Source organism: Dreissena polymorpha, chromosome 9 (assembly GCF_020536995.1).
Source record: "Dreissena polymorpha isolate Duluth1 chromosome 9, UMN_Dpol_1.0, whole genome shotgun sequence".
NCBI classification, from domain to species: domain Eukaryota; kingdom Metazoa; phylum Mollusca; class Bivalvia; order Myida; family Dreissenidae; genus Dreissena; species Dreissena polymorpha.
The window spans coordinates 84767923-84785080 of record NC_068363.1 but is presented as its reverse complement, the minus strand read 5'-3'; the positions used below and the strand labels follow the sequence as shown (position 1 = coordinate 84785080).

At 33.5% G+C, this 17158-nt stretch overlaps 1 protein-coding gene across 3 annotated transcripts in view; it reads right to left on the bottom strand.

Moving 5' to 3' along the window:
- The window catches only part of LOC127845747 (uncharacterized), a 101048-nt gene that overhangs the window by 51574 nt on the left and 32316 nt on the right, over window positions 1-17158 (bottom strand). The gene's annotated exons all lie outside the window — the stretch shown is intronic.

Below are 17158 nucleotides of genomic sequence, written 5' to 3'. Positions count from 1 at the left end.
CGCTCAAGTGTACTTTTCATCACTTCAAATTAATATGCTTAAAAATTAACCAAATTTAAAAAAAATCCCAGCATTTTGAAGTCAGCATTCATTCTTTAAATGAAAGGTTAGTGTAAAGTTTACACTAACCTTTCATTTAAAGAATGGCATTTTTTTTAAACGGAACATACGAGTTTTCTCAATTGGTTTTATGATTTTTTTCTCTTTTATTGTTGTTTCGTGTGCTGTTGTATCTGACTTTTTTCATCGTTGTCAATATGAATTACCTGTGTAAGTCTATACCGATGTTTTAAATCGTTGTCGACTCGATAATAGCTTACAAACATGCACTGAACCTAACAAATGTCTGTGCGTAGGTTGGATACTGGCAACAACAAAACCAAATAGTTGACACGGCCGATAGTTAAGATGCGTAGGGATTAAATCACGAGTGCAAAGCACGAGTGATTTGAAACCACGCATCTAAACTTCCGGTCGTGAGTTATTCAACAACAAACAATCAAGTACACGAATGATTTATACAATGTATATTATTTTTCTTGTGTACTATTTTATGTGAAGTTCCGCCCATAAAATAACTTTCGGCTGTTCTGTCAATCAGATCCGCAGCTTTCATTTAGTTAGATCTATTGCCAGTCAGTTCGCTGGTGGAAAATGTATCGGCATGTTTTGTTTAGTTACAGCGCATGTTTTCAGTGTATTCGGTCCGCTCACAATAATATGAATTATTGCAGAATATCCGATTTTCTTCTTTGTTTATATAAAAGTTTTCTGTATCATGCATGAAATGCACACTTTCCACGAGGATTATGAACATTGAAGTTTTCATCTCCGAAGTAACTGTCAACGATTTTATCGTCACGAGTACACATTAGGGACCGATTAGTGTACTAGGTATAAGCCAGTGAAATTATCGATTGATATTGACACGGGGTTATTCATGCATGACTAATACACAACCGCGCGAATTTTCGCTGCTTGGGGTCATACTCTGATACTAGTCGTCTGACACGCAATAAACTGGTCCTGACCAGTTTAGAGTCTGCAGTAAATGGTACAGATAACCGAAATACTAGTAATTAGGGTATGTTAGCATGTGCACTGTGTAATCGATTTCATGACATGGGAATTTTAGCACACAGAATCGGACCGACTGTTTGGGATTTTCAATCGGTCTTTCATGACCCCAATCGGTCTAGGACCGACAAAACTGAAAAAAATATGATCCCTGGTGTAAACACATACATAAAAAACAAAAAGCACAATACAATAGATAAATACACACTTTTATTAGAATGTTAAACCTTAAAAAACAAAAACAAATGTTACATATCTACATAAAAGAGAGGATTCAAACAGGCTATTGCCTATCTGGAATTAACAATTGAAAATATCAAGCTCTTACCAGTGATTTTTCTCCCCTCTGATTACCGGTAACTGATTAACAGCCAAATACAGGTGGTTTCCACTTCAAAAATATTAAAGTTTTCCCCTCCTTAAGCTGAAATGTTTTCCCTATCATTTACTAGATTTTTATATATTACATTAATTCCAAATCCCTTTTTAATATGGACAAAAGCAGCACATTTAATTCAATCATATTCTGGATCCTAATATATGATAAATGAACAGTATTCATGAAATTTATATAAATCTATACCTTATTTTTAAGATCTTCCTTTTTTTGTTCATTAATGCGCTAAAACATGCCCTTCTGAGAGCCAGTACGTACAGTTTGTTTTGAATTTCCAAAGAAAATCACTGCATACGTACAGGTTGTTTTGAATTTCCAAAGAAAATCACTGCATACATGCTGACAATATTTAGCACCTTAGCCCCTGTCACTATATTTGTTGTTATACACTGTTCCTTACAAAGAATGCATTCATAAACAACCCTTTATAGAGCACTTCACCAGCTGATCAGGTCTGAATACTACTGTCATGGTCTGCGAGGCGCTTCTCGTGCATGATCTCATTTGAGATCAGGTCCTGAAAGATATTTTATAATGTAAGTGTTAAATATTGCTGTTATGGTAATCTTGTTCAACAGTTGCTATAAATATCATAAATTTAAATCAAAACAAGTTTGTTGGCTTGTTGTTTTTGTTTGTTTATTTTTGCAATTTTAATCTCGTGATCACATGTGACTTAACGCTTTTCATAAATAATTTAAAGAAATTACGTTTGATAGAAAATACTGTTAATAAATGTACTAATATATGTGGTCTCCTTTGGCTGTGTGGACTGGTCGGAAGTGTGACGTCTTTGAATTGCAATAACCTTTATTATATAGTTTTACCTCTCAACAAATCCATCTTTTCTTGGTCAAGGACAAGCTACAGGGCACGGTTTCCCACTCCTGTTCCCCTCAAGTTGGCCTGCTCGTGCAGGGTAAAACCTGGTATACATGTCCATACATCAGGTAGTTCCCTTTTTGCTCCCTTTTTTGGCAGGCGATGATGCACATTCTGTCCAATGGATCTTCCGATCAATGTAAATTTCACCTTGGGGTTTAACCTTCAAATATAAAATATTAAAGTTCTGATTCAATACGGGGGAAAGAAATCTGTTCATTAATGACAAGAAATAGGTATAAATAAATTTTAAGATGACAATAACCATAAAATACAGCTATAATAATTCAAATGGTGTTTTTTTTCCTTAAAATTGCATTACGTGTACTCATCCAGTTACATTTCCCAGTGACAATACATAAATATGATAATGATCATAATTAATTTAATTAAAAAGAGATGCAGAAATGAAAATACAAACCTGTTACAGCTGTTCTTCAGCATTCCAAAAAAACAAAAACTGCAGTTGTTGATCACTTTAACCACCCACTTTGTATCTTCTTTGCAACAAACTTATTGTTGATTTACACATTGTAGTAAATACACATTGTTTTCATCACACAATAGTTCATGTGCTTAAAGAATTTCAAGACATTTGACACTAGAATTAATGTTGCTGAATTATACCTAAAAATTCAGCTCAATTCAAGTTGCTGAAACCAAATTGTTTACAAAAACATGGACTCTAGATTACACGGATATGAAACGGGACCGTTACGCCAAATATCTTGTTGTGTCTAAGTCACGTGACCGTGTCGTATCTGTCGATCTTTTATCGAAGCGCCGATGTTATACATTTGATGTACCCACTCACGTATTTTGTTAAATTATAGTTTCATTTCTAGGCCGATTTTGACAAATTATATATCATTAGAAAGCTTACGTAATGTAGTTTTCAGATATATAAATATATATTAAGTTTCTCTTCTGATTTTGGCAGCTCGGCGAGTTATAACTTTAACTTTTGCAAATATCATACCGTTTTGGAGTTTTAGAATCTAGATTTACGGTTGACATGTTCGTACTTTATACCGATTTGTAGCGTTTATATTTGGAGTTCAGTTTAAAAAATAACATCTTGCTTAGGAGAATAGAATTCTGTATATGATAGAAAAAAAAATGGTTTAAAAATGAAAGCAAGTAAGGAATGAAGGCGGAAATAAGTAGCGCGCGGTCCTAACGAACCGAACTGATGGCGATTATGCTTTTGTTTAGATACCGACCATTGAATTTCCTTTGCCACGATTATTATATTTTTTATGGAATATATTGAAATATTTTGTTCTAGAGACATATCCATAAAGCTAAGTATTAATGAAGCTTAATAAATTTACGATTTCAGCTCTTGATTATAACACAGAAAGGGTGTTAATTTTATGATGAAACAGCGTATACAAATGTATAGCGGACCCTCTTGATATTTTTCGGCTTTGCATACTTCAAATATAATGGGTGTCAAAACATTCATCGTTTGTTGTTTATTATCAAAAAGGTAATTATGTAAAATTATATGAAAGGTTATTAACCATAAATTATCAATTAATTAAAATTATTTAAAGATTCTTGAAAATCACGGTCAACTGTCTATGCATGTATATTGAAATATCTTTATAAGTTAACAGAGTTATAAATATATAGAATTCTAAATTAAAACTCTGTATTATTTGTATTTTTCGGAAAGATTATTTAACCCAGTTGTGGTCAAATGAGAATGCTGTTTTTAATTATGTTGTTCCGTACACTACCATACACTCTTTATAGGACTACGAAATGACGGAGTTTTTTTACCGGTACCCGCTAAATACGTTAAATGTTAAGTATTAGATTTTTTAAATGTTTAAAATGTACATGTATAGGTATTAAGCACTTATAATTATTGTGATTTAGCTGGCTGACATCTATACAGTATTTAGTTTATGGCAATCTGTATGGGCAGATGACTATAAATGTTTTCAATACGCTACATAGCTTATAAACGCAAAATTGAGTATTTGGCGTTACATTACTCCAAGAAATGACCACTAATACCACGAGAAGACATGGAGGTATCATAAAAAGTGTAATCTGACCAGACATTGCCACCTGTGGTTAGGGACCAATATACAAGTATAGGTCCCTGCTGTGGCGTATGACACCATAGTGTTATTTAGTATTGGTCGGCACAGTTTCTGATCATAACGAGATAATTGGTCTGTGCTGAACACAGGGGCAATAAAACCACAGATCTATCAATAAACAAGATTATTGAGATATCTTTTTTTGAACACCGCGATAAAAATGCTCAAACCATGGACTCTAGATTACACGGATAAGAAACATGGCAACATTCTCAGAATCATCACTGCTATATGTGTAATCACCTAACAATTCGTCTAAAAATAATTTATATATTTGAGTTGAAGACGATGTACTGTTGTTTAAGTCTGAATAAACTATCTGTCTGCCTGTCTAAATCCAAGCTGTCATCGTCCCGGTGAAAAAAATCTGATTTTCAATAGTTGGACATGATGCCCTGATGTCAAAATACGAAATGACCCGCGTAACACGGACCGTGATTTTCAAGAATCTTTAATAAATTGATAATTTAAGGTAAATAACATTTCAAATAATTATACATAATTACCTTGTTGATAATAAATAGCAAACGATGAATGTTTTTGACACCCATTTTATTTCAAGTATGCATGCAAAGCCGAATAATATCGAGAGGGTCCGCTATATACGCTGTTTCATCATAAATTTTACACCCTTTCTGTGTTATAAACAAGAGCTGAAATCGTTAATTTATTAAGATTAATTTATAATAAGCTTTATTGATATGTTTCGTGAACAAAATACTACAATATATTCCATAAAAAATATAATAAGATGGCAAAAGAAATTCAATGGCCCGTTTCTAAACAAAAGCATAATCGCCAAGACCGTAGCATCAGTTCAGTGCGTTAGGAACGCGCGCTACATTTTCCCGCCTTCATTCCTTAATTACTTTCGTTTTTAAACAATTTTTTTTTCTATCGTATACAGAATTCTATTCTCCTAAGCAAGATGTAATTTTTAAAACTGAACTCCAAATATAAACGCTACAAATTGGTATTAAGTACGAACATGTCAACCGTAAATCTAGATTCTAAAACTCCAAAACGGTATGATATTTGCAAAAGTTAAAGTTATAACTCGCCGGGCTGTCGAAATCAGAAGAAAAACTTAATATATATTGATATATCTGTTTACTACGTAACGTAAGCTTTCTAATGATATATAATTTGTCAAAATCGGCCGAGAAATGAAACTTTAATTTAACAAAAGACGTGAGTGGGTACATCAAAATGTATAACCTCGGCGCTTCGCTGTACGCTAATCGTAAAAGATCGATAGCCACAACACGTTAAAACGCGCGGTGGTAAAACATAAAATGTGTATTTCTTGTGTTTAACTCGCTATAAATCCATTAATAACAACGGAAATATACTAAAAGTTATATTTTTTTGAAAGAGGAATTAATAAGCAACAAGATAACGTATAAACCAATAAAATCGGATGAATAGTTTTTGCATAAGATTGAATTTACTACAGTAAGGGTCAAATACTCGATTCATCTCCTGTCAATATACACTCCGTGACAAAAATAACTTCCTGTGCTCCAAATAACTTGCTGTGCTCCAACCAATCAAAAGTGGTTTGTTTTCAAATAGATGGTCACAGAACCAATCAAAATTCTATAAACACCCCTTTGTTTTGGCTAGATGGAGCACTGATAGGGATTAGTGTTTATGATGCTAATTGATCTCTTATCTGATCCTGATCTTATCTGATATTTATTGAATAATACACAGCACACTTAGCATATTATATTTAATTGTGAATATTTCAATATAACATACAGAATGGTGTTAGGAAATAAATATAATATTATAAATATTATTTAAATTGTCTTTTAAAATGTATGTTAATAGTCAATGTGGTAGACATTAATTGAATTGGGGTTAAATATCAGTGTAAGAAAGTTCAAATACTTGTTTTTTATGTTGTGGAGATATAACTGATTCTGGCAAGCCCACATAATTTTTTTGACACTTTCAATATTTTTAATTATTTACCCACAGCCTGATTTAGTTGTACTTTTCCCTTTAAAAGCTGCTCTACTGATTCACATATTTTATGAGCAGACAAATTGTAATAATAAGACCATAAAAATTATGTGAAGATAAAAAAGAATTCAGTACAATCCTCCTATTAAACACTATATCTCTGTCCTTTAACTTCAGTTATTTGCTATAGTGTTGCTCTTTTTTATGAAGATGCACTAAAACTACACTTGTACAGAAAGAATATTTTTTTTGCAAATCAGAAGACACACTAATATGCACAAAAAATGCACTTCATTAAAAAAAATGCACTTATTGCATAAAAAGATGCACTTTGTCTACAGAAGATACACTTAAAGTACAGTAAAATACACTTAAAGATAATGAAAATACAGAAAAAATGCACTTTAGTGCACTTAATTATGAAAAAATGCAGAAAAAATACACTTTTCTGTAAAAATGCAGAAAAAATACACTTTTTAAAGCGTATTTTGTTAAAAAGTGTATTTTATTTTGAGAAGGGAAGGGAACATAACCTGTGTATGAAGGCCTAGAAAGCTAAAAGAAGAAGGCAGCTTAATCTGTCATTAAGTTCTACCTGTTGGATTAAGTGCCATAAGTATTGTAATCTAACTAAACACATTTTTCCACGGAAAGATCATGCATAAAACTAATATTTTTAAAAGATAATTAATATTTTTAAGTATTTTGTCAGTCTTAAAACTTCAAAATAACAGTTGCAAAATTGTATCTCTTGACGTACATCTAATTTAAGATATCTTTATAATCAAGTTGTACTATAGTTGAATTTGTTCAAGCAAAAGAAATATTTTCAAAACATTTCACTATCAAAAATAATGCATTATTCTCACTGCAATTGTTACTTTCTTCAAAAATATATATGTTGAAAAGTACACCCTGATAATTACAATCAACAGCACAAGCCACATTCCATAATATAGAAAATTTCAATATCTCAGTGAGTTATGACGGAATGAGAACCACGAAAACAGGAACAATCTATAGACATTATACAACTAGCCATAAAGAATATATATGAATAGCTTCTTATGGGAAACAATGAACTTGAATGTTTGACATGTGGTCAATATGAGAAGAAAAAGAAAATTTAGATAGTACTGCTCAGCTGTGCATTTGATTGGTAACTATAAACACTCAATAAATGTCCATTAACTGCAGATTTGGTTAAATGCAGTTCAGATCTGAATATCACTAGCTAAACATCGATGTAAGGAAAGTGATTCTTATTGTAGAATGAATTAAATTTTTAAACGCATTCTACAATTCATATTCTGTTGAATGTACAGGGCTTGTGCATTAATATAGTTTTAAGTAAGTAATAATCTAACAACCTTAACCTAACAACATCTGTTCACTGAAACAGTTAAACACATTATATACCAATGTTTTTGTAGTATAAAACACATTATTAGTTAACAAACAGTATATTGAAGTTCAAATCTTCCATCCATACATTGAAACTAATTAGCACTCATCAAGTGACACACAAATCAAATTAAGGATAAATCTACTATTCATTAATCATACTGGAAGTCACTTTTAAAAAGCCTCAAGGTGCCTCATTAGTGCCTCCTGAAATACATTAATCAATATCTTACAATATCTGTAAACGTGGGCTGATAAAATGCTTAAAATCAAATACAGTTCCAGACGTTTAACACATTTGGATAAAGTTCTCCCACAAGCCAAATAGAACTGCTGAAATGACAATAGATTAGCGGAATATTCTCTGGGGCAAATATGTATCATACACGCAATGTATTCTTTGCACATTCTTTATGAAAGCGGTCCTTTATGGAGAAAAAAATAAATAAAATAAGACATGTTTGATAGGCAACATAATAGTCAAGAAATGCATACAAATAGTTTGCTTCCAGGAAACATGTATAAACAAATATACCTATAGTTACATTGTTCAAACCTGGGGAGAGAGAAATCTTTGTCTGACTTTTTTGTACCATAAATACAATCCTAATATTGTACAACTTCAATGAAATTCCATGTTAGATATAATTTTAATAAGTTAATAACATACACTGCAACTCCAATATATCGCGGTTGAAGGGATCCAAAGATCGCGCCCACGATATATCCAGTGCGCGATATAAGTCCAGAAAGGTCTCAATATATAGCGTAGCATATAATGTGTCAAATTTCACCATTGTTTACAGTTCATTTACGGCGCCGCTATATATTCCGGTCGTAATAATTGCAACTTAATTATAACATGTGCAATTTGAACTGAAAAAATAATATCGTAATATTTTTTGATTATCGTGATAATTGTAATGCCATTATCTATTTTTATTTTCAGGTACGATCTAAAATCAACTGAACGAAAAGTATAAGCGTAAAATACGTATGAAGACGTATGCAGTGTACGTGTGCTAACGTTCGAATCTACCCTAACAGATGGTCCGCAAGACAAAGGAAACAAACCACTTTAATTTAAAATTGTTTTTATTTTATATTTACAGACGTAACGAGATTCATCACAAGAAGAATGCGCAGTTCTAACAAAAATATGGCGGACATGACATTTGTTGAATTGTTAATAAAGAATATGTAAGGACCCGATATCGGCATTCCTTCTGTGCGAGCCTGCATGAACCAGGTCATCTCGGCATTATCGAGCTCGTTGTCTTCAGCGCTCCGGAACCGTTTACGTTTTTGGTCCGATATGTCCATATCAGACAATGCTGCTCTCAACTTATCTTCGTCTTTCAGCTATCCCCGTAGTGTACCTTTGGGGACACCGAATTCCTTTATTACAGACGATCGAGACTGACCAGATTTTACCTTCTCTATGATCTCGATTTTTTCAGTTATCGAGAACTGTTTTTGTTTATGTGTGGCGGTAGTGCTTGTAGCAATTTTGGTTAGTAATTCGTGTACAGAGACAGAATGCCCAATAGCGAAATTTAACGCTTTATATACCAATAAACTGACATTACTATCGAGGATGTGACACTAATAACTCAAGTGCTGCAAACAACTCAAACGTGTGAAAACAACACTGTCACTTATGGTCTGTTTTCACGCTTCACTGCGTGTCAAGTAAGCAGCGAAATAACGAGTGAACTAGCCAGCACCGGTTTTTATCGCAGTTGGTATATTCTCAGCTTAAAACTTTATAACAAAAAAAATAAAAAAAACTACATTTAGTGATTATTCTCGCCGGATTTTTTGGGAGCCATAGGCGACTCGCGATATATTGGACAGCGCGATATAACAGACCGCGATATATTGGAGTTGCAGTGTATAATGGCAACTGATACATGATAAATTCTACTTATAGTTCTTATAGGAATGAAAACAATATGTTTTTGTCATCACAGCTTAAGCCATGAACTATTTTTAAGCTGATGCACTCAACAGTTCATTAATGTTATCAGGATATTAATTTAAATCATTCCCATACAATACTTACAATTCCCAAAATAGCCCACATATGAGCTGATTATATTATCTCCGAATACAAAATCATAGCGCAATAAAAAGCTAATAACTTCATCTAAATAGGCAGAATTACCTTGTTTACCCAATTAATGACAAAACCACCGACCCAATACGTCATGGGATCTCCCATTAATACCATGGCAAGCAAAAGATAATGCAGTTGCAAATGTCATATATATTTGCAAAATGGTAATGATAAAACCACCGACCAATATAATGCGTCATGAAATCTCCCATGGCAAGCAAAAGATATGCGTCACATCTATTTTCAGAATGGTATAAGCTGCAAAACAAATAGATCAATGATTCATTTGGGATGGAGGTTTTCAAATTGACCTGAATTTGAGCAAATGCCCATTGATGGAAAATAATACACATATAAGTTTGACTGTTGGAAGGCCAAAAACAGACTACAACCTTAAACAGTGAATGAAATAAAAAATTATACTTTTGTTAGACCTTGCTAGAAACCAAACTGACAATAAACACAAATAGACCTCTGCAAGGTGTGGTACGAAATAAACATTGGGGAAACTTGGTGAAACAAGAAACCGTCGGAGACGGGTGATGCTCCCCAAATTTTTTTTTGTCACAATATTGCACTATATATTCAGATAAAAGGAAACGTCATGAGGGCACAGTAGTTGGGGGGACAAGAATTTTTTATAGAAAATTTTAAAGGGCCATAACTCTGTGAAAAATCATCCGACCAGAACCCGCTGATAATATGCACATCTCCTCTTGGTAGTGAAGCTTCCCATAAAGTTTCATTGAATTCCGGTCATAAGTTGCTGAGAAATGACCCGGACAAAAATTGTGCACAGACGGACGGACGGACACAAGGGGGGACAGACGAAGCGGCCACTATATGCTTCCCCCGAAATAAATTTTGGGGAAGCATAAAAAGAAACCTTTGTGCCACCTCACACTAAACAGACACGGCAAAAAAGAGATCATGGTGAAAAAAACACAACAAATAGATCTGGGTGAGACTAAGAAACAAATAGATCTTTTTTAGACATGTCAAGAAACAGACCTTTGTGAGACATGGCAACAAATAGATCTTTTTAATACATGGCAACAAATAGACCTTTGTGAGACATGCCAATAAATAGATCTTTGTTAGACATGGCACAAAATAGATCTTTGTGAGACATGGCAACAAATCCACCTTTGAGACATGGCAACAAATAGACCTTTGTAAGACATGGCAATAAATCAATCTTAGTGAGACATGGCAACATACATCTCTGTGAGACATGTAATAAATAGATCTTTGTGAGACCTGACAAAACATACATCTCTGTGAGACATGTCAATAAATATCTCTTTGTGAGACATGGCAACAAATAAACCTTTGTGAGACATGGCAATAAATGGACCTTTGTGAGACATGCCAATAAATAAATCTTTGTGAGACATAGCAACAAATAGACCTTTGTGAGACATGGCAATAAATAGACCTTTGTGAGACATGTCAATAAATAAATCTTTGTGAGACATGGCAAGAAAAAGCTCTTTGTTAGACATTCAAGCATATACCTTTGTGAAACATGCAAGAAATACAGTTTTTAAAAACATATTGAGAAATAAATCTGTGTGAGACATTGCATGAACTATACTTTCTTGTGGCATTGTAGAACATAGATCTGTGTAAGACAGTGCATGAATTATACTTTCTTGTGGCATTGTAGAACATAGATCTGTGTAAGACAGTGCATGAACTATACTTTCTTGTGGCATTGTAGAACATAGATATGTGTAAGACAGTGCATGAACTATACTTTCTTGTGGCATTGTAGAACATTGATCTGTGTAAGACAGTGCATGAGCTATACTTTCTTGTGGCATTGTAGAACATAGATCTATACTTTCTTGTGGCATTGTAGAACATAGATCTGTGTAAGACAGTGCATAAAACTATACTTTCTTGTGGCATTGTAGAACATAGATCTGTGTAAGACAGTGCATGAACTATACTTTCTTGTGGCATTGTAGAACATAGATCTGTGTAAGACAGTGCATGAACTATACTTTCTTGTGGCATTGTAGAACATAGATCTGTGTAAGACAGTGCATGAACTATACTTTCTTGTGGCATTGTAGAACATAGATCTGTGTAAGACAGTGCATGAACTATACTTTCTTGTGGCATTGTAGAACATAGATCTGTGTAAGACAGTGCATGAACTATACTTTCTTGTGGCATTGTAGAACATAGATCTGTGTAAGACAGTGCATGAACTATACTTTCTTGTGACATTGTAGAACATAGATCTGTGTAAGACAGTGCATGAACTATACTTTCTTGTGGAATTGTAGAGCATAGATCTTTCTAAGACATGGCAATAAATAAACATATGTGTTACATTGTGAGAAATAAATATTTGTGTGTCATTGCAACAAATAGATCCTTGTGTGACAATTTGAGTAATAGCTCTTTGTGAGACATTGCAAAGATGAAAACTTTGTATGAACTAATCCTTAAGGCAGAAACAAACTTATTATTGATAATCCATTTAATTACTTTAAAAAAACATTTTAGACTCTCTCAGCTTAAATAAGCTTCTGACTACATTATACAAGGTGTTATTGTCTTTTGAAGCCATTTAGTAAGCAGCCTGAGGCACTTCTAGTGTTCTGGTAGCGTCTCTTAGTTGTTAGAGGCAATCAAAACATTTCTGTGGGGGCCATCATTAGTCTGGACAACCCAAGATTGTCTCCCCTTTAACATGGCTGCTCCCAGCAGACTATACCCATGGCACTGCCAGTTAATTCTTGTGTGGAAAATCAAAGGGTAATCAGGCTGAAAGTGTGTTCAGATTTGTATTGACAGCTGAATTTTCAAGTTGGTTCAGATATGCATTGGCACAAGTTTTTCTTGCACTGTTTACACAGTGTGTTCACTGCCAGGAATATCTTGAGTTTACTTCTGTAGCTGATTATAAGATTAATAGATAACACCACCAGATATAAATATATGCTATATATATATTGTGGTAAGTGGTATCCATTAAAGGATAACAATAATATGTGTTGTCATCTATTTTCTAATACTACAAGAATGAAATGACCTGATTTCAAGTAACAAGAAATAATACATAATAAAGATATAGAAAGCGATGCCATAAAGGGGAATACGAACCACTTCTTACGTACAGAAAATAGTTTTTGTTTAACAACCCCAACTTGTTGGCAACAATGGAATAAAGAATTAAACTGTGACTTATGTTGACAGTTTTTGTTAAACTATAACAAATAAGGCAAGAAGAATAATATAAAGATTTACACTCTGCTTGATTGCATTATTACCATCTTTTAGATACCAAATTAGCGTTATTATGTTATAGGAAAACGTAAGTTCATGTTACCAGACTTGTATTTCTGACTTGAGCACTCTCTGAATTGGCATTGAAAGTGTAGTAGAAATTAGCATCTATATAATGTTCTTAGTTCTTAGGTGAAGGATTAATAAAATTTGCAATATTGATTTTTGTGCCACTGTGAATATCTTGTTCTCTCATTCGGTTTATTTTCCTTTATGCTTAATATTTTGTAACATTTTTTTTGGTAATGAAATCTGTTACATTAATTTTTTTCTCCAGTGGCAAGAACATGCAATGTGAAATGCATCGTAGATGTTCATCATTACCACATTTAGAGTAGTATATCCGTAAATTCTTGATTGAACAAGTGGAACAGTGTTTACTTACCATTCAAGCATGATGATTAAGCTTAAGAATATAAAAAATTGAACAAACAAATAAACCACGCAAATAGAAAACGCTGTCATCCGCGCAGTAAAATTACTGACTTTGGCAGGAAGTTATTAGTTAGATTATAGACCTGTTCCACTTGATAAAGATGTGAATTTTCCCTCCATATTAGATTTTTTTATTCCCTTATAAGCTGTATTTTGAAACCAAAAAAACAGAATAAATGTGGCCACATTTTTAAACTATCGCTTCAATTTACCATTGAAAGAAGTGCCTAAAACTTAGTTAATGTTTAACATAAGAGTACATAAATGTTTTTTAACAAAATATCAACAAATTTTGATCTTCAATGCTTTCACAGTTTTTTCACCATTTTAGGAATGGGGCGCTGTCCCTTTAAATTGGCAAAATTCGCTTTGTGTTTTGACAAAAATTGGGAAATTAGTGTTGTTGATGTTTTGCTAAAAAATGCTTCAAATTGAGAATAGAAATGTTTTCAGTATTATTTTTACTAAGGTAGAACTTATATGGCTGGTTGGGAGATAAACAAAATACAAAATGTTGAAATTTAAATTTAAAAAAAAATGGGGTAAGGGGATTCTTCAATTGGGCATTTTTAGCTTCCAGTTGGGAAAAATATAGACTGTTTTCAATTGGGAATGGGGCCGAATACTGGACCCGATTTTTTTCGAACAAAACCACTGGCTTTTTATTTCTTAAACAATTCTAAAACAAGCTTTTGCAACTTAATTCAAAAACTGAAAAGCAAATTATCTTTTCACAGTTAAAAACCAACACACAGTTACACACTTGTTTCCCTAATAACTTTGCAATGCAACTACTGGTTAAAGCTTAATTTTCCTGGGGGAAATATACATGGTTGAATAAATTATTTGCTTGCTCCTCTGGCATCTTCCTGAAAAACCTGTTTGTATAAAGAGGCACCCTAAGAAATTAGTGCAATACATTAATTAAAATTGCGTGGATGCCTCTGCCTTTACTGCATTTTTATCCAAATTATTTTATTGAGAAGAATATCCTCAATATTAATTTTCCAATCTCTTGGAAAATTCGATCCTGCGGATGACATTATTATTCTCAAAAGTTGCACTTCCAGAGGTTTACTTAAATAAAACTAACAATGTGTTACTAACTATAGAATTCATTAATATTGCAAATATAAACCAATATGCTCATATCTTTTTAATTAATAAATGCTCTTATATTTTCTTTTACTGTGTGGTATTTTAAGTGGAAAAGGTTGTTGAAACTGTTGAACAAAAAATCAAATTTAGTCACAAAAAGCTCCGTGGACATGCCTTTGTGAAAACTGCAAGGTTTTTTCTTCTTAGCAAATAAAATCATTGATAGGTAAGAACTTTTGGTGAGGGATGGAAAAAATGCCAAATTTGTTTTACTTTCTATAGCTTAGTAAGCCTACATATACAGGTAATGCTCCCTACTTTCTATAGCTGTGTAGGCATATAGATATACAGGTTATGCTCCCTACTTTCTATAGCTTTGAAGGCATATAGATGTACAGGTTATGCTCCCTACTTTCTATAGCTTTGTAGGCTTTATATAGAGGTTGTTCTCCCTACTTTCTATTGCTAAGTAAGCCTACATACACAGGTTATGCTCCCTTCTTTCTATAGCTTTGTAGGCTATACATTGAGGTTGTTCTCCCTACTTTCTATAGCTTAGTAAGCCTACATATACCGGTAATGCTCCCTACTTTCTATAGCTGTGTAGGCATATAGATATACAGGTTATGCTCCCTACTTTTTATAGCTTTGTAGGCATAAAGATATACAGGTTATGCTCCCTTCTTTCTATAGCTGTGTAGGCATATAGATATACAGGTTATGCTCCCTACTTTTTATAGCTTTGTAGGCATATAGATATACAGTTAATGCTCCCTACTTTCTATAGCTTTGTAGACATAAAGATATACAGGTTATGCTCCCTTCTTTCTATAGCTGTGTAGGCATATAGATATACAGGTTATGCTCCCTACTTTTTATAGCTTTGTAGGCATAAAGATATACAGTTAATGCTCCCTACTTTCTATAGCTTTGTAGACATATAGATATACAGGGTATGCTTCCTACTTTATATAGCTTTGTAGACATATAGATATACATGTTACACTCCCTACTTTATATAGCTTTGTAGGCATATCAATATACAGGTTATGCTCCCTACTTTCTATAGCTTTGTAGGCATATAGATATACAGGTTATACCCCCTACTTTCTATAGCTGTGTGGTCTTTATATATAGGTTGTTCTCCCTACTATCTATAGCTTTGTATGCATATAGATATACATGTTATGCTCCCTACTTTCTACAGCTTTGTAGGCTTTATATAGAGGTTGGTCTCCTTACTTTCTATGACTTTGTAGGTATATAGATATACATGTTATAATTCTCCCTACTTTCTATAGCTTTGTAGGCTTTATTTAGAGGATGGTCTCCTTACTTTCTACAGCTTTGTAGGCATTTAGATATACAGGTTATGCTCCCTACTTTCTATAGCTTTGTAGGCTTTATAGAGAGGTTGGTCTCCTTACTTTCTATAGCTTTGTAGGCTTTATATAGAGGTTGTTCTCCATACTTTCTATAGCTTCATATGCCTGCATATCCAGGTTATGCAGCATACTTTCTATTTCCCACAGGCCTGCATATCCAGGTTATGCTGCATACTTTCTATTTCCCACAGGCCTGCATATCCAGGTTATGCTGCATACTTTCTATTTCCCACAGGTCTGCATATCCAGGTTATGCTGCATACTTTCTATTTCCCACAGGCCTGCATAAACAGGTTATGCTGTATACTTTTTATAGTGTATAGGCCTGCATAAACAGGTTATGTTCCATACTTTCTATAGTTTAAAGGCCTGCATATAAAGGTTATGCTGCATTCTTTCTATAGTATATAGGCCTGCATATACAGGTTTGCTGCATACTTTCTATAGTTTATAGGCCTGCATATACAGGTTATGCTGCATACTTTCTATAGTTTATAGGCCTGCATATACATGTTATGCTGCATACTTTTTATAGTGTATAGGCCTGCATAAACAGGTTATGCTGCATACTATCTATAGTTTATAGGCCTGCTTCTACAGGTTTTGCTGCATACTTTTAATAGTGTATAGGCCTGCATATACAGATTATGCTGCATACTTTCTATAGTTTAAAGGCCTGCATATAAAGGTTATGCTGCATTCTTTCTATAGTTTATAGGCCCGCATATACAGGTTTTGCTGCATACTTTGTATAGTGAATAGGCCTGCATATACAGGTTATGCTGCATACTTTCTATAGCTTATATGCCTACATACACATGTTATGCTGAATACTACGTATACATGTAGCTTATAGGCCTGTATATACAGGTTATGCTTCCTACTTTCAATAGCTTTGTAGGCCTAAATATACAAGTAATGTTGCATATTTACTTTAGCTTATAGGGCTGCATATATGTAGGTAATGCTG